This window comes from Dendrobates tinctorius, unplaced genomic scaffold (assembly GCF_039654945.1).
Source record: "Dendrobates tinctorius isolate UK_male_01 unplaced genomic scaffold, ASM3965494v1 ptg000084l, whole genome shotgun sequence".
NCBI classification, from domain to species: Eukaryota; Metazoa; Chordata; class Amphibia; order Anura; family Dendrobatidae; genus Dendrobates; species Dendrobates tinctorius.
The window spans coordinates 924776-947608 of NW_027361752.1; the positions used below are offsets into that span (position 1 = coordinate 924776).

At 44.3% G+C, this 22833-nt stretch overlaps 1 protein-coding gene and 2 pseudogenes across 1 annotated transcript in view; all 3 read left to right on the forward strand.

The window, feature by feature from the left end:
• The window catches only part of LOC141097310 (cell cycle control protein 50C-like), an 88838-nt gene that overhangs the window by 6341 nt on the left and 59664 nt on the right, over nucleotides 1-22833 (forward strand). The window lies entirely within an intron of this gene.
• On the forward strand, nucleotides 855-2752 carry LOC141097274 (microtubule-associated serine/threonine-protein kinase 3 pseudogene; annotated as a pseudogene).
• On the forward strand, nucleotides 12614-14508 carry LOC141097275 (microtubule-associated serine/threonine-protein kinase 3 pseudogene; annotated as a pseudogene).

Consider the following 22833-nt stretch of genomic DNA (forward strand, 5'->3'; position numbering starts at 1 on the left):
AAGACGGTTTAAAAAAAAAAATGTTTGAAAACATATGGTCGGCCATTATGACATCACTGATGGTCGGCCATTATGACATAACAGATGGTCAGCCATTATGATATCACAGATGGTCGACCATTATGACATCACCGCTCGCAGTTACTTATGCTGTGTACACAGGGTTCCGGCTGCCATTTTGGCTCCCTAGTGACTGAGTGCATTTGCAATTTTTCGCTATGGCTGAATTTCTTCTAGACAAGCTTCAGGTAGAAGGATTATTGGAGATTATTTACACCCATTGCTCTGACATTACGCTTCTACCACCCGATGGCGTCCTCGGCTTCACTCACCGGCTGGTGGTGGAGCTAGTGCAGGACTGCCTGACCAAATACCACCAAGACCGTCTTACCTCAGAGTATCTGACAGATTTAACCCGGAACATCAGGACATTACTACAGCAGGCTGAAGAAAAATCTCAAGATGGAGATTTGGCTTTTGTTAAAGAACTGGCCGAAAAAGTCCTGTATGTGCTGGAAGGTCCGGCCCGCTCCCCGGAACGCCTGGAGACACCACAAGGCAAGTACAAAGATGTGGAAAATGTCCCCCTGGAATCCCCGGACCCTAACACGAGTCAGGCGGGGCCGAGCAGCGATCTGACCACAGAAACCCCTGAGCTGCCGGATCCTGAGAGTGTGATCTGTGAGATCCCGGAGATCCACGAGCCTGCCACTGAGACACCAGAAGGCGACGACAAAGACGGGGAAAATGTTCCCCCGGAATCCCCGGACCCTAATGCGAGTCATCCGGGGCCAAGCAGCGATCTGACAACAGAAACCCCTGAGCTGCCGGATCCTGAGAGTGTGATCTGTGAGATGCCAGAGATCCACGAGTCTGCCACTAACTTCATGGAATCATTGATCCCGGCGAGAAAGCCGCATATGAGCGACTTCGAGACATCCAAACTGATCAGCGGCGGATGTTTTGGGGCTGTCTACTTAGTGCAGCACAAATACTCACAGCAGATCTTCGCTATGAAGAAAATGGCGAAGAAGAACCTGGAAACTGAAAAACACGTGGAAGCGGCCTTTCTGGAGAGGGACATCATGACCTTCGCTGATTGTCCCTTTGTGGTCTCCATGCTCTGCTCCTTCCCTACTAGATCTCACCTGTGTATGGTCATGGAGTATGTTGGAGGTGGAGACTGTGGGTCCCTTCTAAGCACCAAGGGCCGTTTATCTATCCCCTTGGCCCGTCTGTACTTTGCAGAAACAGTTCTTGCTGTGGAATACCTGCACAGCTATGGTGTGGTGCACCGAGACCTGAAACCGTACAACCTACTGATTACAACTGCTGGGCACGTTAAAGTCGCCGATTTTGGACTTTCAAAAATTGGTGTCATGATACCAAAAACCAACAACTATAAGCAATCAGTGAAGGACATCTCCAGAGAGTTCAAGGACCTTGAGAATTGTGGTACCCTGAATTACATGGCCCCAGAGGTCATCCTAATGAAAGACTACGGAAGACCTGTTGACTGGTGGTCAATGGGGATCATCCTCCATGAATTTCTGGTGGGATCTTTACCATTTGATACGGATTTCATACCTGAGCTTAAAAGAATGATTGTCATGGGAAAAATACCTTGGAATTACAAACGCTGTCCACCCCGTGAGGCTAAGAACCTCATCACTGACCTGCTCAAAAAAAATCCTGAGCAAAGACTTGGGAAAGGTGGAGCATTTGAGATTAAGGATCATCCACTCATGAAAAAAATAGATTTTGACAATCTTCTAAATCAGAAGCCGATGTATATTCCTCATCTTGTATCAAATGTGGACACCAGCCTCTTTATCAATCACGCTCATAGAGACATGCTTATGGTCTCAGAGAAAGAAGAGGACACAAGTGAGGACAAGGACTTTGACTTCCAAAATTTTACGTCATCCTCTGAAAGGCTTTCTAAACTCTGCACCATCGCTACCATCACGATGAACAATGAGAATTCAAAGTCCCATCCAGAGTGTACCCAAGCATCAGACATCGAGAAAAGAAAATCTGCAATAAATCCAAATGCAGAGCAAGTAAGTCCAGAAAATGTAAAAAAGGAGAAAAAGAGACGAGGTTCCACCTTCCGCCGGATCTTATCATCATGCCGGCGTGGATTATCTAGGGCTGCCCGCGTGTTTACATGTTGTTGCCGCTCCCCTACGACATCTAAAAGACGGTAAACCTCCACATCCAGCGCCCTGAGGTCCAGCAGATCCACCATCACTGCTGGAGAAGTATAGAAGTGCAATTCCACAACAGTTTTTTTTATTTTTTTACCATGTTCACCAAATGCTAAATCTGACCTGCCATTATGATTCGCCAGGTCATTATGAGATGACAGATACCAAACATGTATAGATTGTTTTTTATTTACGTGGTGAAAAAAAATCCAAAGTTTAATAAAAAAAAAAATTGCACCATTTTCTGAGATCCGTATCGTCTCCATTTTTTGGGATCTGGGGCTGGGTCAGGGCTTATATTTTGCGCGCCGAGCAGACGTTTTTAGTGATAGCATTTTAGGGTAGATACGATTTTTTAATCACCCGTTGCTATGAACCAAAAAAACGTAATTTTGCGGTTTGGATTTTTTTCTCGTTACGTAGTTTACCAATCAGATTGCCTTTGTATTTGGATAAATTGGGAGTTTCTTAATGCAGCAATATGAAATATATGATCGCTTTTTTGTATTGTTTTATTTTGACTAGGGAAATATGAACTTTAAACTTTTTTTTATATTTTTTAAAACATTTTTTTTCCACTTTTGACTTGCTTCAATACAGTAGTCTCCATAGAAGACTTGAAGCTGCAATCATCTGATCGCTTGTACTACGTATAGCCTTGCTATGTGTAGCAGAAATCATCATCTCCAGGGGCGTCCGTGGGTGTGGTTTGTGACACGCTTCCGGCACGCATGTGTTAAATGCCGCTGTCAGAGATTGACAGTGGCATTTAACATGTTAGCTGCCGCAGGTGGATCGCAATTTCAGCTGTTAGGGGCACATGACAGTTGATCAAACCAGCTATCATGTGTCAGAAAAGATGTGGGCTCAGCGTCGGACTCGGAGCCCGTATCAAAGGAAGGGAGGCGACCTAAGATGTACTTATACGTGATAGGTCGTGAAGGGATAAGTAGAACAATATTTTATTTTTCAAAACTTATGTCTAAGTTCAGAAAAAAATGAATATAGGAGGTCAAAATGCAAAATATAAGGACAACAGAGCCCAATAGATTGGTGGAAGGGAGTGCTAAAAATTATTGGGAAAAGAGGTGCAAAATACTTGCCCCTGGAAATTGCAGCCCACAATACACCAGTAATTCTTGGCAGGTTCATTACAGAAAAATTAGTAATTAAAAAGTGCCACTAAAATCACTGGGCTGTGTAATACATGAAGGTGCTGAGCCCTCCAGAATGAAAGGTTTTTTCTTAATTTTCTCTCTGCCATTATATTTCAATGTCTCGGTCAAGACAGACTCAATAATTCCAGTTTATACAGTAAAGCCGAAAGCCGACACGTGAGCTACAGAAAATAGAAAGTCTAATCCTGTTACATTTGCTTTAATGACCAAAGTGAAATCTGCAATAGTTAAAGGGAATCTGTCAGTAGGATCAACCATCCTAAGCCGTCTATATAGGCTATAGGAAGCTGAGTAAAATGATATGTTTTTCTTAATATGTAAATGAGCTGTTAAGATCTATGGGGCGGATATAGATCTCCCTGAGAATCTGCCTGTAAATAAAAGGGGGCATTTCCAGTGGAGACATGTAATGATTGACAGTCTGCTCTCCTGATCTACATGTCTCAGAGTTGGAACACCCTCTTTCATTTAAATAAGTTCTGGAAGAGGATTTTCAGGGAGGTCTGTATGGGGCTCATAGAAATTAACAGCTAATTTACATATTTAAAAACATTGTGGATTTCTCTAGAATAAGACATTGGAACACAGATATCCAAAGACATTCCAAAAGGGAATTTAGATTGTGAGCCCCATCGGGGACAGTGATGATAATGTATGTAAAGCGCTGTGGAATATGGCTATACAGTTGTGGCCAAAAGTATTGACACCCCTGCAATTTTGTCAGATAATACTCAGTTTCTTCCTGAAAATGATTGCAAACACATTCTTTGGTATTATTATCTTCATTTAATTTGTCTTAAATAAAAAAACACAAAAGAGAATGAAGCAAAAAGCAAAACATTGATCATTTCACACAAAACTCCAAAAAAGGGCCAGACAAAAGTATTGGCACCCTCAGCCTAAAACTTGGTTGCACAACCTTTAGCCAAAATAACTGCGACCAACCGCTTCCGGTAACCATCAATGAGTTTATTACAATGCTCTGCTGGAATTTTAGACCATTCTTCCTTGGCAAACTGCTCCAGGACCCTGATATTAGAAGGGTGCCTTCTCCAAACTGCCATTTTTAGATCTCTCCACAGGTGTTCTATGGGATTCAAGTCTGGACTCATTGCTGGTCACCTTTAGAAGTCTCCAGTGCTTTCTCAAACCATTTTCTAGTGCTTTTGGAAGTGTGTTTTGGGTCATTGTCCTGCTGGAAGACCCATGACCTCTGAGGGAGACCCAGCTTTCTCACACTGTGCCCTACATTATGCTGCAAAATTTGTTGGTAGTCTTCTGACTTCATAATGCCATGCACACGATCAAGCAGTCCAGTGCCAGAGGCAGCAAAGCAACCCCAAAACATCAGGGAACCTCCGCCATGTTTGACTGTAGGGACCGTGTTCTTTTCTTTGAATGCCTCTTTTTTCTCCTGTAAACTCTATGTTGATGCCTTTGCCCAAAAAGCTCTACTTTTGTCTCTTCTGACCAGAGAACATTCTTCCAAAATGCTTTAGGCTTTTTCAGTTAAGTTTTGGCAAACTCCAGCCTGGCTTTTTTATGTCTCGGGGTAAGAAGTGGGGTCTTCCTGGGTCTCCTACCATACAGTCCCTTTTTATTCACATGCCGACGGATAGTATGGGTTGACACTGTTGTACCCTCGGACTGCAGGACAGCTTGAACTTGTTTGGATGTTAGTTGAGGTTCTTTATCCAACATCTGCACAATCTTGCGTTGAAATCTCTTGTCAATTTTTCTTTTCCGTCCACATCTAGGGAGGTTAGCCACAGTGCCATGGGCTTTAAACTTCTTGATGACACTGCACGCGATAGACACAGGAACATTCAGGGATTTGGAGATGGACTTGTAGCCTTGAGATTGCTCATGCTTCCTCTCAATTTGGTTTCTCAAGTCCTCAGACAGTTCTTTGGTCTTCTTTCTTTTCTCCATGCTCAATGTGGTACACACAAGGACACAGGACAGAGGTTGAGTCACCTTTAATCCATTTCAACTGGCTGCAAGTGTGATTTAGTTATTGTGGCGGCCGTCTGCGAATCTGGGCTGTAGTAGGAACAGCACCCCGAGTAACCCTGAGACCCTTAACCCCTATACAGGGATCTGGAATTGTAGCAAGGCCCAGGGGGTAGCTGTCTAGAGGAGCAGTGGACCAGAGCAGGACGGCCGCCAAGGGGTCAAAACTAAAACCCGTAATCAAGGTCAGGAGGCAGGAGTCGGAGGCCGGAGGGCAGCAGAGGCACGAAATCAGCAGACAGAAGGAGAGTCAAAAGTCCAGGCCAAGGTCAGTAAAAAAACAGGAGGGCAGCAAAGGTACAAAATCAGCAGGCAGAAGGAGAGTCAGGAATCCAAGCGAAGGTCAGCGTCAAAAAATCAGAAGAGAGGCGGAGGTACAAAAATGTCAGGCAATAGAATGGTCAGAAATCCAGGCTGAGGTCAGAGTTTTCACTATAGCAAATTACAAAGTAGCACGCAGGGGAACCAAGAATATATCCGGCGGCTTGCAAGACCAGTCCCAAGGTATTTGAGGGATCAGGTCATCCCTCACAGGCTCCTGGACTGATGATGTAATTAGGGCCGCTCCCAGGACCAGGCCAGATGGAGATGCAGTAAGCCCTATATGACTGACAGAGGGGCAGAGCCTGCGCCCACCAGATGCCTGCGCAGGAGCCTCTTCTCTGTCACCACCCTCACCCTGGAGTGAACCACGGCGCCTCCCAGTGGCTGAGGCAGGAACAGCCGTCCCTGAGTCCGACGGCGACGTGACGGTCCGGCGCCTCCTAGTGGCCGAGACCGGAACCGCAGGCCCTGAGTCTGGCGGTGACGTGTCAGTCCGGCGCCTCCTAGTGGCCAAAGCCGGAACAGCAGGCCCTGAGTCTGGCGGCGACGTGACAGTTATTGTCAACACCTGTTAGGTGGCACAGGTAAGTTACAGGTGCTGTTAATTACACAAATTAGAGAAGCATCACATGATTTTTCGAACAGTGCCAATACTTTTGTCCACCCTCTTTTTTATGTTTGGTGTGGAATTATATCCAATTTGGCTTTAGGACAATTCTTTTTGTGTTTTTTTTATTTAAGACAAATTAAATGAAGATAATAATACCAAAGAATTTGTGTTTGCAATCATTTTCAGGAAGAAACTGAGTATTATCTGACAGAATTGCAGGGGTGTCAATACTTTTGGCCATAACTGTATAGGCAAAAGCATAATAATAGTAATAATAGGTATTTTTTTCAGCTACCTATGACCTACATGTCCATACAGATGGCTTAAAAGAGGTTATCCTACTGACAGATTCCCTTTAAAAACAATACATTTGTGTCATCATTTAAAAAAAAACACTGATTTAGAGAAAATATTTTCTAATAATTACTTAATAGAAAAGAATTCTCAACATAATCTTTGCCAACTTAAAATCCTTTTTCTGTATGTTAAGCTCTGTGTCCCAAGGCTGAATATTTCAGCTGAGTAAAGGAAAAAGACTGGGCCTTCATTGTAGCTCAATATGTCTGGAAGGGGGAACTATGCGGTCAGTTTCTACAGTAATACCAAAATATTTAAAAAATGTTACAAATATTATAATAGACTTCCTTCATGGAGAAATTACATTACCGAGTTGAAATGCTTCACATAATGAAATAGAAGAGATGAGAATTGCCGTGGATGGAACACAGGGAATGGTACAAGTGGACGGAACACAGAGAATGGAACACGTGGACAGAACACAGAGAATGGAACACGTGGCTGGAACAGAGAGAATGGAACATGTGGACGGAACACAGAGAATGGAACATGTGGATAGAACATAGAGAAAGGAACACGTGGACGAAACAAAAAGAATGGAACACGTGGATGGAACACCGAGAATGGAACACGTGGACAAAACACAGAGAATGGTCCACATGGACGGAACACAGAGAATGGACCACGTGGACGGAACACAGAGAATGGAAAACGTAGATGGAACACCAGAGAATGGAACACGTGGACGGAACACAGAGAATGGAACACGTGGACAGAACACAGAGAATGGAACAAGTGGACGGAACAAAGAGAATGGAACATGTGGCTGGAACACAGAGAATGGACCACGTGGACAGAACATAGAGAATGGAACACGTGGACGAAACAAAAAGAATGGAACACGTGGACAGAACACAGAGAATGGAACATGTGGACGGAACACAGAGAATGGACCACGTGGACAGAACACAGAGAATGGACCATGTGGACAGAACAAAGAGAATGGAAACGTAGACGGAACACCAGAGAATGGAACACGTGGACGGAACACAGAGAATGGAACACGTGGACAGAACACAGAGAATGGAACACGTGGACGGAACAAAGTGAATGGAACGTGTGGATGGAACACAGATGATGGAACATGTGGACAGAACATAGAGAATGGAACACGTGGACGGAACAAAAAGAATGGAACACATGGACGAACACAAAGAATGGAACACGTGGATGGAACTAAGAGAATGAAACACATGGACAAAACACAGAGATTGGATCACGTGGACGGAACACAGAAAATGGAACACGTGGACGGAACACAGAGAATGGAACACGTGGACGGAACACAGAGAATGGAACACGTGGATGGAACACAGAGAATGGAACACGTGGATGGAACACAGAGAACCGCCAGGAAGTTTTACTGATTTTCTGGTTTACTCTTGAGACTCAATGGGGGATATTCATTAAAAGTAAATTCACCATATTTACAAGCAGAGTTTATTATCCCCTAATTGGGTAGTAAAATGCATGGGAAATTCATTGTGCATGATGAAGGAGACTTCTCTGAAGCTGTGCATTAATCCTCCGCTTTAATGACAACAACAAAAAAAGCTTTTCTTCCAGTATGTATATCAAATAATTTACTCATCAATTAGAAACTGCAGGTTTTAGGCCGGGGTCACACTGGCGAGGAATACGGACGAGTGAGAGGCGCTAAAAGCACGCATTAGACACGGACCAATGATTCTCTATGGGGTCCCTCGCACCAGCCGTATATTTCTCATCCGTATTCTACGCTACGCTCCGTGCCAATCGCAGCATGCTGCGATTGTCAGCGTACTACGGCCGTAGTACGCCAATGCAAGTCTATGGGTGCGCAAAAAATACGAATTACACACGGACCATACATGTGACCTGCGAGAAATACGCACCAGGTGTCTTTTAGCAAAGCCGGCAATTCAGTGCGCTATACAGTAAACTCACCCTGACAGGTTTAATAAAGAAACGAAAGAATAGATATAGACACATAGAATGCATGTATATATATATATATATATATATATATATATATACATGCATTCTATGTGTCTATATCTATTCTTTCATTTCTTTATGAAAACTGTCATAGGGCTCCATTATATGTCCATTTTGCAAGCCTGCAAGAAAATCTCTCCATACGGATGCCATACGGATGCTTACATGCGCAAAATACGCGACCACACCTTGATTACGGATGACATACGGAGCACTATTTAGGGGTCTGTCATCCGTATTACGCATGTAAAATACTGACCGTATTTTGCGTCGGTTAGTGTGACCCCGGCCTTATTGTTTTTTTTCCTATGGAAGCTACATAATAAAGTCAAGCAAAAGAAAAAAAGGGCCAGCCATTGTGATCTATTTTTTTCCCCTCAAATAAAATAACAGTAAGTGCCCCATAAAATGGTGCATAGGAGAAGCTCAGTTGATTGCTCCATTTCTGTTAAATTGGCTACAAATATAAACAGCCTTTGAGTAAAATCACAAATCTTAAGTCTGCTCTGTATCCTTACATCTCACACACTGAGAAACCTAGGCTATGGTGAGGCGCAGTCCTTTTCTGCTGTGCTGCTCCCTGGTAATGATTGAGCAACTCATACAGGAAGAAGAAGTACACGCCCCCAGTGAAAAGTAATTGATAACACCCACTTGGACTTACCATTTTCTTTTTGATTTAATATGTGCCAATACTTTGCTAATATCGCCGTAACTGAGAGGCAAAATTGCATAATGTGTCCAGTTAAAGAAGTTGTCTTCTACTTGGGCAACTTCTCCTCATACCCCATGCTTAGCCCCGATAAAATAAAAAAGCTTATACTCACCTCCCATGCCAGCACCGTTCTCTAGGGTTCCTGTGCTGTTTTGACACGTGACTCCAACGCCCAATCAGTGCTGACATCACTGTCTCTGCCTCCTGTTGAATTGAACATGAAGAGCAAGTGAGAAAGCAGCTGGAGTCCCAACTTCCTCTTCATGTTTGATTTGTCCTAAGGCGGGCACAGCGATGCCGGATCAGATTGGGTGCTGGAGACACGTGTCACAACAACCACAGAAGAACTCCAGGACCACAAGTGCTGACACCACGGGAACAGCGCCACCGAGGGAGGTGAGTAAAGTTTTTTTTATTTAATCGGGGCCAAACATCAAGAAGGGGTTGCAAAAGTAGTGGACAGCCCTCTAACCATGACAAATTTTGGGTGCTGGAGGCGCGTGTCACAACAACCGCAGAAGAACTCCAGGACCGCGAGTGCTGACACAGTGGGAACGGCGCCACTGAGGAAGGCGAGTAAAGTTTTTTTTAATGAATCGGGGGCAAACATCAAGAAAGGGGTTGTCCAAGTAGTGGACAGCCTCCTAACCATGATAAATTTGGTTAAAAGGTCCACTTTAATCCAATAAAAATGTTTTGAAAATATCCAGTCAACCCCTTTTTCCATCTTCAGGGGGACGAGGCAGGGCTGTCCTCTGTCACCTTTGTTGTTCAATATTGCCCTTGATCCCTTACTAAGATATCTGGAGATGATCCCTTCCTTTGGGGGCATAGGGGTCGGTCACAATACACTTAAAACGTTGGCATTTGCTGATGATATCTTACTCATGATATCCAATCCTAAGGAATCCATTTCCTCTATAATGGACGCCTTTAATGAATTTGGAGCAGTTTCGGGATTTCGTATAAACTTTAATAAATCTCATGCTTTAGCTATTTTTAAAATTGCTCAGAAACGGTGGCCGTTCCCTTTTTCTTTTCAGTGGAGGAGAAATTCTTTACCTTATCTTGGCGTTGACCTACCATCAAATCCTCATGATATCTATAAATTAAATGTTCAGCCTCTTATTTCTGTAGTTATACAAGAAATTCAATCCTGGAAATCCCTTAAATTATCCTTTGCAGGTAAAGCCCATCTAATTTATATGATCTCTTTCCCTAAAATACTCTTTCCTTTACAGACGCTCCCGGTTCTACTTTCTAAAGCTGATGATAGGCTACTGACACGAGCCTTCTGCCTATTTATTTGGGGCTCGGAAGGGGGCTCTAGAATTAGTGTTTTTAAGCTACAGCAAACCAAATCTTTCGGTGGACTTAATCTCCCAAATTTACACCTCTACAGTATAGAGGCTGCTTTTCGCCATTCCCTTGATTGGATATACGCCTTTAATCGCTTCACTAATACCCCAATAGATGAGGCCATGTGTAGACCCTTCAGCCTCCCAGCATTAAAGCCTTCTATACATTGGTCAGACTCTTCACCAGGCCCTGGAAAATGGGTTGCTCAATTAACGAACTGTTGGGTAAATGACCTTTTGAAAGCCACTCTGCGTATTAACTCTAAATTACCATATGACAGTTACATAACCATGTCTCTTATGATATTTCATAGAGCATACATCTCCCCGGAGGTCCAGTCTAAAATGTCCCCCTCAGGGGACTATCCCTGCCCTAAATGCTTACACTCTCCAGCTGATATTTTCCATTGTCTTTGGAACTGCCCAAAAATAAGGGAGGTGTGGGATACACTTCTGCAACATCTCATCTACACTTTTGACATATCTATCTCTCTCTCCCCGGAGTGGGCCATATTTAATATTCTCGCACAGGACCAGTTGGTGAGGCTTTCTGTCCAGCAGCGCCCCATCTTGTTCATATGGGCGGCAGCCACACGTAAAAGCATTCTCCTTTTGTGAGCACAGGATGCAACACCTTCTTTAAGCTTAATTGCTACAAAAGTAACATATCTCTTCAAAATGGATTGGATAGAGGCCTTACTTAATAAAGAGGGACGCTTTTTTTTCCACATGGTCCTCTTTTATCAATACTCAGACATCTTCCACAAGCCAGGCGATACATAGTTGTTTCCAGCTCACCAACTGGTATATGAGAGAGCAGCTTGCCAGTAATATCCCTGTTAGACTGGATTGAAATTGTGTTACGAAGTTATGGAGTTTGCCTGGGGGAGGGGTGGGGGTTTTTATAGTTGAAAAAATGCCGTCTAATGTTAATAATATTGCATAAATGTTCTTCTGTTATGTTATTGGACATTATATGTATATTTTGCATTACACTCAATAAAGACGGTTTAAAAAAAAAATGTTTGCAAACAGATGGTCGGCCATTATGACATCACTGATGGTCGGCCATTATGATATCACAGATGGTCGACCATTATGACATCACTGATGGTCGTCCATTATGACATCACAGATGGTCGACCATTATGACATCACCGCTCGCAGTTACTTATGCAGTGTACACAGGATTCCTGCTGCCATTTTGGCTCCCTAGTGACTGAGTGCATTTGCAATTTTTCGCTATGGCTGAATTTCTTCTAGACAAGCTTCAGGTAGAAGGATTATTGGAGATTATTTACACCCATTGCTCTGATATTAAGCTTCTACCACCCGATGGCGTCCTCGGCTTCACTCACCGGCTGGTGGTGGAGCTAGTGCAGGACTGCCTGACCAAATACCACCAAGACCGTCTTACCTCAGAGTATCTGACGGATTTAACCCGGAACATCAGGACATTAGTACAGCAGGTTGAAGAAAGATCTCAAGATGGAGATTTGGCTTTTGTTAAAGAACTGGCCGAAAAAGTCCTGTATGTGCTGGAAGGTCCGGCCCGCTGCCCGGAATGCCTGGAGACACCACAAGGCGAGTACAAAGACAGGGAAAATGTCCCCCCGGACCCTAACACGAGTCAGGCGGGGCTGAGCAGCGATCTGACCACAGAAACCCCTGAGCTGCCGTATCCTGAGAGTGTGATCTGTGAGATCCTGGAGATCCACGAGCCTGCCACTGAGACACCAGAAGGCGACGACAAAGACGGGGAAAATGTTCCCCCGGAATCCCCGGACCCTAATACGAGTCATCCGGGGCCAAGCAGCGATCTGACAACAGAAACCCCTGAGCTGCCAGATCCTGAGAGTGTGATCTGTGAGATGCCAGAGATCCACGAGCCTGCCACTAACTTGATGGAATCATTGATCCCGGCGAGAAAGCCGCATATGAGCGACTTCGAGACATCCAAACTGATCAGCGGCGGATGTTTTGGGGCTGTCTACTTAGTGCAGCACAAATACTCACAGCAGATCTTCGCTATGAAGAAAATGGCGAAGAAGAACCTGGAAACTGAAAAACACGTGGAAGCGGCCTTTCTGGAGAGGGACATCATGACCTTCGCTGATTGTCCCTTTGTGGTCTCCATGCTCTGCTCCTTCCCTACTAGATCTCACCTGTGTATGGTCATGGAGTATGTTGGAGGTGGAGACTGTGGGTCCCTTCTAAGCACCAGGGGCCGTTTATCTATCCCCTTGGCCCGTCTGTACTTTGCAGAAACAGTTCTTGCTGTGGAATACCTGCACAGCTATGGTGTGGTGCACCGAGACCTAAAACCGTACAACCTACTGATTACAACTGCTGGGCACATTAAAGTCGCCGATTTTGGGCTTTCAAAAATTGGTGTCATGATACCAAAAACCAACAACTATAAGCAATCAGTGAAGGACATCTCCAGAGAGTTCAAGGACCTTGAGAATTGTGGTACCCTGAATTACATGGCCCCAGAGGTCATCCTAATGAAAGACTACGGAAGACCTGTTGACTGGTGGTCAATGGGGATCATCCTCTATGAATTTCTGGTGGGATCTTTACCATTTGATACGGATTTCATACCTGAGCTTAAAAGAATGATTGTCATGGGAAAAATACCTTGGAATTACAAACGCTGTCCACCCCGTGAGGCTAAGAACCTCATCACTGACCTGCTCAAAAAAAATCCTGAGCAAAGACTTGGGACAGGTGGAGCATTTGAGATTAAGGATCATCCATTCATGAAAAAAATAGATTTTGACAATCTTCTAAATCAGAAGCCGATGTATATTCCTCATCTTGTGTCAGATGTGGACACCAGCCTCTTTATCAATCACGCTCATAGAGACATGCTTATGGTCTCAGAGAAAGAAGAGGACACAAGTGAGGACAAGGACCTTGACTTCCAAAATTTTACGTCATCCTCTGAAAGGCTTTCTAAACTCTGCACCATCGCTACCATCACGATGAACAATGAGAATTCAAAGTCCCATCCAGAGTGTACCCAAGCATCAGACATCGAGAAAAGAAAATCTGCAATAAATCCAAATGCAGAGCAAGAAAGCCCAGAGAATGTAAAAAAGGAGAAAAAGAGAAGAGGTTCCACCTTCCGCCGGATCTTATCATCCTGCCGGCGTGGATTATCCAGGGCTGCCCGCGTGTTTACATGTTGTTGCCGCTCCCCTACAGACATCTAAAAGACGGTAAACCTCCACATCCAGCGCCCTGAGGTCCAGCAGATCCACCATCACTGCTGGAGAAGTATAGAAGTGCAATTCCACAACAGTTTTTTTTATTTTTTTACCATGTTCACCAAATGCTAAATCTGACCTGCCATTATGATTCGCCAGGTCATTATCAGATGACAGATACCAAACTTGTATAGATTGTTTTTTATTTACGTGGTGAAAAAAAATCCAAAGTTTAATAAAAAAAAAAATTGCACCATTTTCTGAGATCCGTATCGTCTCCATTTTTTGGGATCTGGGGCTGGGTCAGGGCTTATATTTTGCGCGCCGAGCTGACGTTTTTAGTGATAGCATTTTAGGGTAGATACGATTTTATCACCCGTTGCTATGAACAAAAAAACGTAATTTTGCGGTTTGGATTTTTTACTCGTTATGTAGTTTACCAATCAGATTGCCTTTGTATTTGGATAAATTGGGAGTTTCTTAATGCAGCAATATGAAATATATGATCGTTTTTTTGTATTGTTTTATTTTGACTAGGGAAATATGAACTTTAAACTTTTTTTTATATTTTTTAAAACTTTTTTTTCCACTTTTGACTTGCTTCAATACAGTAGTCTCCATAGAAGACTTGAAGCTGCAATCATCTGATCACTTGTGCTACGTATAGCCTTGCTATGTGTAGCAGAAATCATCATCTCCAGGGGCGTCCGTGGGTGTGGTTTGTGACACGCTTCCGGCACGCATGTATTAAATGCCGCTGTCAGAGATTGACAGTGGCATTTAACATGTTAGCAGCCGCAGGTGGATCGCAATTTCAGCTGTTAGGGGCACATGACAGTTGATCAAACCAGCTATCATGTCTCAGAAAAGATGCGGGCTCAGCGTCGGACTCGGAGCCCGTATCAAAGGAAGGGAGGCGACTTATACATGATAGGTTGTGAAGGAATAAGTAGAACAATATTTTATTTTTCAAAACTTATGTCTAAGTTCAGAAAAATAAAGAATATAGGAGGTCAAAATGCAAAATATAAGGACAACAGAGCCCAACAGATTGGTGGATGGGAGTGCTAAAAATTATTGGGTAAGGAGGTGCAAAATATTTGCCCCTGGAAATTGCAGCCCACAATACACCAGTAATTCTTGGCAGGTTCATTACAGAAAAATTATTATTTAAAAAGTGCCACTAAAATCACTGGGCTGTGTAATACATGAAGGTGCCGAGCCCTCCAGAATGAAAGGTTTTTTCTTAATTTTCTCTCTGCCATTATATTTCAATGTCCCAGTCAAGACAGACTCAATTATTCCAATTTATACCGTAAAGCCGAAAGCCGACACGTGAGCTACATAAAATAGAGAGTCTCATCCTGTTACATCTGCTTTAATGGCCAAAGTGAAAACTGCAATAGTTAAAGGGAATTTGTCGGTAGGATCAACCATCCTAAGCCGTCTATATAGGTTATAGGAAGCGGAGTAAAATGATATGTTTTTCTTAATATGTAAATGAGCTGTTAAGATCTATGGTCCGGATATAGATCTCCCTGAGCATCTGCATCCAAGGCTTACTGTAAATAAAAGGGGGCGTTTCCAGTGGAGACATGTAATGACAGACAGTCTGCTCTCCTGATCTACATGTCTCAGAGTGGCAACACCCTCTTTCATTTAAATAAGCTCTGGAAGAGGATTTTCAGGGAGGTCTGTATGGGGTCCATAGAAATTAACAGCTAATTTACATATTAAAAAAAAATTGTGGATTTCTCTAGAATATGACATCGGAACACAGATATCCAAAGACATACCAAAAGGCAATTTAGATTGTGGGCCCCATCGGGGGCAGTGATGATAATGTATGTAAAGCGCTGTGGAATATGGCTATATAGGTAAAAGCATAATAATAATAACAATAATAATAATAGGTATTTTTTTCTGCTACCTATGACCTACATGTCCATACAGATGGCTTAAAAGAGGTTATCCTACTGACAGATTCCCTTTAAAAACAATACATTTGTGTCATCATATTTTTAAAAAACACTGATTTAGAGAAAATATTTTCTACTAATTACTTAAGAGAAAAGAATTCTCAACATAATCTTTGCCAACTTAAAATCCTTTTTCTGTATGTTAAGCTCTGTGTCCCAAGGCTGAATATTTCAGCTGAGTAAAGGAAAAAGACTTGGCCTTCATTGTAGCTCAATATGTCTGGAAGGGGGAACTATGCGGTCGGCTTCTACAGTAATACCAAAATATTTAAAAAATGCCACAAATATTATCATTTGCTTCCTTCATGGAGAAATTACATTAGCGAGTTGAAACGATTCACATAATGAAATATAAGATATGAGAATTGCCGTGGATGGAACACAGAGCATGGAACATGTGGACAGAACATAGAGAATGGAACATGTGGACGGAACAAAAGGAATGGAACACGTGGACGGAACACAGAGAATGGAACACGTGGACAGAACACAGAGAATGGAACACGTGGTCGGAACACAGAGAATGGAACACAGAGAACTGCCTGGAAGTTTTACTGATTTTCTGGTTTACTCTTGAGACTCAATGGGGGATATTCATTAAAAGTAAATTCACCATATTTACAAGCAGAGTTTATTATCCCCTAATTGGGTAGTAAAATGCATGGGAAATTCATTGTGCATGATGAAGGAGACTTCTCTGAAGCTGTGCATTAATCCTCCGCTTTAAAGGGTTTGTCCAGGCTTTTCACATAATCTCAGTACATATCTGGGCTGCAGAATTGTGACAATAAGTAATTTACTTTCTGTCACCAGTTTGCACGGTTTTCTAGATATTCTGAAGAGAACGTCCAAGGGGGGGGTGTTATGGCATTGAAATGAGAACTAGTCATTTCCTCCTACTCTACTAAAAACATGCCGTCTATAGCAACAACCCCACCCTCCATAGCAACAGGCTCTCCCAGTCCACATAAAGAAGCCTAGCCCTCCTCACACAGTAACAAACCCTCCCCCCAACTCCATTCCCCCCTCCGTGCCGCTCCATTCCCCCCCTCCCTGCCGCTCCATTCCCCCCCCCCCGCCTCTCCATCCCCCCTCCTCCACGCCGCTCCGGCCTCACCCGGTCTTCACATTGCCGGTGAAAACTGCAGCCGGGAATGAGAGGGTCATGTGACAGGCGGGCTGAAGTGACGTGCGCAGAGCCTGTCACATGACCCGCTCCTTCCCTGCTGCAGGTTTCATCTGCAATGTGAAGACCGGGTGAGACAGACCAGCGTGGTGGGGGGGAATGGAGTGGCAGGGAGGGGGGGGATGGCGCTGGGGGGAAGGGGGGGAATGGAGCGGCAGCGAGGGGGGGTATGGCGACAGGTGGAAGGGGGGGAGTGAAGCGGCGGGGAGGATTTGTTACTGTGTGATGAGGGCTTCTTTATGTGGACGGGGAGGGCCTGTTGCTATGGAGGGTGGGGTTGTTGCTATAGACGGCATGTTTTTAGTAGAGTAGGAGGAAATGACCAGTTCTCATTTTAATGCCATAACACCCCGCCCCCTTGGACGTTCTGTTCAGAATATCTAGAAAACCGTGTAAACTAGTGACAGAAAGTAAATTACTTATTGTCATAATTCTGCAGCCCAGATATGTACTGAGATTATGTGAAAAGCCCGGACAACCCCTTTAACAAAGCCACAGAGTATCACACATTTCAAGGAGAGTGGGACAACTTATTTTTCACCTCTCTCTTGTAGTGATGAGCGAGTATACTCGTTGCTCGGGTGATTGAGTATTTTGCAGTGCTCGGAGATTTGGTTTTCGTCGTCTCAGCTGCATGATTTGCGACTTGTAGACAGGCTGAATACATTTGGGAATTCCCTAACAAACAGGCATTCCACACATGTATTCAGGCTGTCTAGCATTCGCAAATCATGCAGCTGAGACGACGAAAATCAAATCTACGAGCACGCCAAAATACTCGGAGGACACCCGAGCATGCTGGGGAAAACCCGAGCAACGAGTATACTCGCTCATCACTCATTTGTCATCCGTATTAAATTTGTTTTTTTTACTCAGCAGCTATTAATCATTTACAGGATCATTTACAATTGGCTCTCTTACAGAATGGCAATGTATCCTTAAAAATCGGATGCTATCCTGTGGCTCTGTATGAAATCAGATTTTTGTTCTCGCGCTCGCCCGATTTTGGAGTCAAGTTGCAGCATGCTGCAAATGTTATCCTCACTCTGAATACTGCAGAGAAAAAAAACGTAGATCAGCATTGCCTTATTGAATAACATTGGTCAAAGTGCAATACTATTTTTTTTTTCTGAGTGCACTTGTCTGATTTATATGCTCGTGTCAGCGAGACTTTATTCTGTATATTTACATACAACATTGTAGTAACATTTAGGCTATGTGCCCACGTAGCGTTTTTCAAGCGTTTTTTTCCTGAGCAAAAATGCATGCCGTTGCCAGGGAAACCGCATGCGCTTTTTGACATGCATTTTTGACGCGATTGTCAAGCGTTTTGACATGCGTTTTCCTATGCGTTTCTGCAATTACAGTGTATGTATGTGGAATCGCACGCGATTCCACACAATTAATGAACATGCTGCGTTTTTTTCCGCTAAGCGTTTCCGCAGTGGAAAAAAACGCACCATTAGCACAACATGTGCGTTTTCCATTCTATCTATTACATTAGATGCCTTTCTTAAGCGTTTCCGCAGAAGAAATGCTTGTCTAAAAGCGCTGTGGAAATGCTTAAAAAACGCAACGTGGGCACACAGCCTAAATCAGAGCAATAAAGTGATCTTCCTACACATCACTTCCCTCTTCTGGGTCTATCTTGAAATGTTGCTCACTTTTTACTGCACATAAAGGATATGTGAAATCAATGAATATCATAGCAATCCCCCGACACCATGAAATGGGAATGTGATAGAAATGTTCAACTGAAATACAGGATATTAATAAGATTTTGTTGTAATTTTACATGCAAAAAATTCTGTATTCCATAAACTGTGTTCAGATTCAGAAGAGGTTACAAAATAATAAAGCACCTTTCTGAGGCCTACCCCTCATCGGTCTTACCGCCGCAGCTCCGCACCCTGTCTACCAGTCTTCAATTCTTTTGGCCTCTATATCTTCATCCAGCCTCCGTTTTTCTGGTCTTCCTGCTCTGACTGAGCCTCACCCATTCATATATGGGGTCTGACACACAAGTGACCACATGAGGCCTATACAGCACAGGAAGACTCAAGGAGAAGGCTGGAGACTAGAAGAATATCCACATCAAAAATGAGAGAAGATGGTGGGGAGCTGCGATGGCAGGACAGGTGAGGAGTAGACCTAGGACAATTCAGTATATTATCTCAGTGTAGGAGGAGGAGTCCCCTCTGTATACCCAGGCCGGAACCAAGGGGGCCATCACCAAGGTTCCTAGGGAGACTGTTTCTGGGGGACACAATTGGGGGATGGACCGCAGAGACTTATAGAAAGGTTGGGGGAGGAGCTACTATAAAAGGGGCTGAGGACGCAAGTAGGGGTCAGTCGATGTAGCAGGAGAGAAGAGAGGAAGCTAGAGGGCGCCAGAGAGCCAGAGCGAGAGCCAGAACCAGAGCAAGGAGAGCAGAGCAGTGACAGAAGAGACTGAAGGGAGACTCACCGCTAGCAGAAGAGAGACGGCACCGAGCCGTCCAACGGAGAGACACCGTCCGGCTCTGCCCCCTGGGTGTGGCCTGTCATCTGCCACCCGCAGCTGCCTCCGCCCGACTCCACCCCACGGGTGCGGCCCGACCACTCCCGCTCGCGACAGCCGACGCCCGACTCCACCCAGTGGGTGCGGGCCGACTTCTCCCGCCCGCGGCAGCCGACGCCCAACTCCACCCCGCGGGTGCAACCCGACCACTTCCGCCCGTGCCAGCCGATGCCCGTCTCCACCCCATGGATGCGACCCATCCTCTCCCGCCCGTGGCAGCCACCGCTCGACTCCAGCCCGCGGGTGCAGCCCGACCGCTTCCGCCCTCGGCAGCCGACGCCTGACTCCACCCCGTGGATGCAGCCCATCTGCTGCCGCCCGTGGTCGCAACCGATCCACTCCAGTCCACAGTTGCGGCCTGTCTGCTGCCGCCTGCGGCCCCCGCAGCTGTGGCCTACGCTGTCTGGACCCTGGGCAGAGGAACTCTTCAGGGGCCTGCTGTGCCCCCACTTCTCCGGGGCGTAGGAACGCCCGAAGTCTCCACCAAATCCTCATCGGCTGGGCCCAGCGGCTGATACGCCGAAGCATCATCGACCATCGCTCTGCCGGACGTCAGAGAGAATAAGTGACACATTGTAGTTAACATTTTTTGCCTGGTTAGTCGTGTTTGTGTTACCAGTGTATTCTTGTGTTGATCCCTGCAAGGATAACTGCTGTTAACTTGTTTGGTTGCTCGAGATAGCCCCTATAGGCATATATATATATATATATATATATAAGTTACATCTTAAAGTTCCTCCCGTCTCTCGCCTCGTCACTGCATCCCGTGTACCTGCGATTACTACATCTATATATAAAAATCAGTGTGTGTGTGTGTGTGTGTGTGTGTGTATCACCAACCAATCACGATGCATCTTTCATTTCACCAGAGCTGTTCAAAAGAAGCTCAGCTGTGATTGGTTGCTATGACCAACAGTTTTAATTGCAACCAATCACTAAGCATCTCTCATTTCACCAGAGCTGGTTAAAAGTAGCTGAGCTGTGATTGGTTGCTATGCGCAAGTTTTCCCACTTGACAGCACCTCAGCAGACACTGACATGGTGGGAGAAATCTAGCATCCCCAGGAACATAAGCTCCAGCCATCGTTTGTCCCCCAGAAAGGAGCAGTTAGTACATGACAGAAATGAATCCCCCCTCCTGTGTGGTATCATTAAGTGACACACATGAATGTAGGAGAGTGCACATATTAAATGTCATGTGGATTTAATATTTTCTCACAGACACTTTTATGCATTATTGATGTTTTACTGTGCTCTGATGCTGTGAGTTTTTTTTAAAATGCTTCTTTCCCCATAGTTCACCTGAATATACCCATATAACACGTAATGCTTTTCCCATAACAACCCATTAAATATGATACTATACTGCATACAGATGCTGTACACCCATGAGCAACTCAGACGGACAAATTACAAGTTGACGGTGCATGAAAATGTGTGTGAAGGTTTCTCAGCTGTACTAATGTATAAGTTTGTGCCTGTTCATTGGTGAAAAGCATTACTGTGATATTTATGGTGGCAGAAAAGTGAGAATATCAGCCTGATCAGTAGAAAACCTGGGATCTTAGTGAACCATGTTTCTGTGCAATTTCACTATTCTATTTTTACTGGCTCTGATGGGATGATGTGAGATATTAGGGGTAGTAGTCCGGTGGCTCTGGCTGACGGGATGATGTGGGATATTAGGGGTAGTAGTCCGGTAGCTCTGGCTGACGAGATGATGTGGGATATTATAGTGAATGTGGCTATGCGAAGTGGGCGGGGCTCTACACTCAGCTTTATATATATATATATATACATATATATATACACACACTATATATATATATATACACTCACTGGCCACTTTATTAGGTACACCATGCTAGTAACGGGTTGGACCCCCTTTTGCCTTCAGAACTGCCTCAATTCTTCGTGGCAGAGATTCAACAAGGTGCTGGAAGCATTCCTCAGAGATTTTGGACCATATTGACATGATGGCATCACACAGTTGGCGCAGATTTGTCGGCTGCACATCCCTGATGCGAATCTCCCGTTCCACCACATCCCAAAGATGCTCTATTGGATTGAGATCTGGTGACTGAGGAGGCCATTTGAGTACAGTGAACTCATTGTCATGTTCAAGAAACCATTCTGAGATGATTCGAGCTTTATGACATGGCGCATTATCCTGCTGAAAGTAGCCATCAGATGCCTGTTCTTAGCTGAGAGGAGTGGTACCCAGTGTGGTCTTCTGCTGCTGTAGCCCATCTGCCTCAAAGTTCGACGCACTGTGCGTTCAGAGATGCTCTTCTGCCTACCTTGGTTGTAACGGGTGGCAATTTGAGTCACTGTTGCCTTTCTATCAGCTCGAACCAGTATGCCCATTCTCCTCTGACCTCTGGCATCAACAAGGCATTTCCGGCCACAGAACTGCCGCTCACTGGATTTTTTTTCTTTTTCGGACCATTCTCTGTAAACCCTAGAGATGGTTGTGCGTGAAAATCCCAGTAGATCAGCAGTTTCTGAAATACTCAGACCAGCCCTTCTGGCACCAACAATCATGCCACGTTCAAAGGCACTCAAATCACCTTTCTTCCCCATACTGATGCTCGGTTTGAACTGCAGGAGATTGTCTTGACCATGTCTACATGCCTAAATGCACTGAGTTGCCGCCATGTGATTGGCTGATTAGAAATTAAGTCTTAACACACAGTTGGACAGGTGTACCTAATAAAGTGGCCAGTGAGTGTATATATATATATAATCATTATAATTTGTTATTACTAACCGTAGTTATGGTAGTTACTAGGCCCAGGCAGCGCCGGGCTCTTCAGCTAGTTTTATATAAATGTCTCTTCAGGACACTTTCGATTCAGGATGAATCAATTTGGTCAGAATTTAATTTTCCAGCCAAACTGAATGAATAAACCAAATCAAATTTTCAAAAATGTCTTCATCTCTATTTCTAACACATGTAATTCAGTTAGGTGCAGAAATATTTGTACAGGGACTTAATCTCCATGATTTGGCCTCTAAATGCTGCAATTTTGTAATTGAAAGGAAACAACTGAGATTCAATTGAAATGTAGACTTGCAGGTTTAATTAAAGGGTTAAACAAAAATATGCTGTGAAATATTTAGGAATTGCAACCATTTATTACAAAGCCGCCTC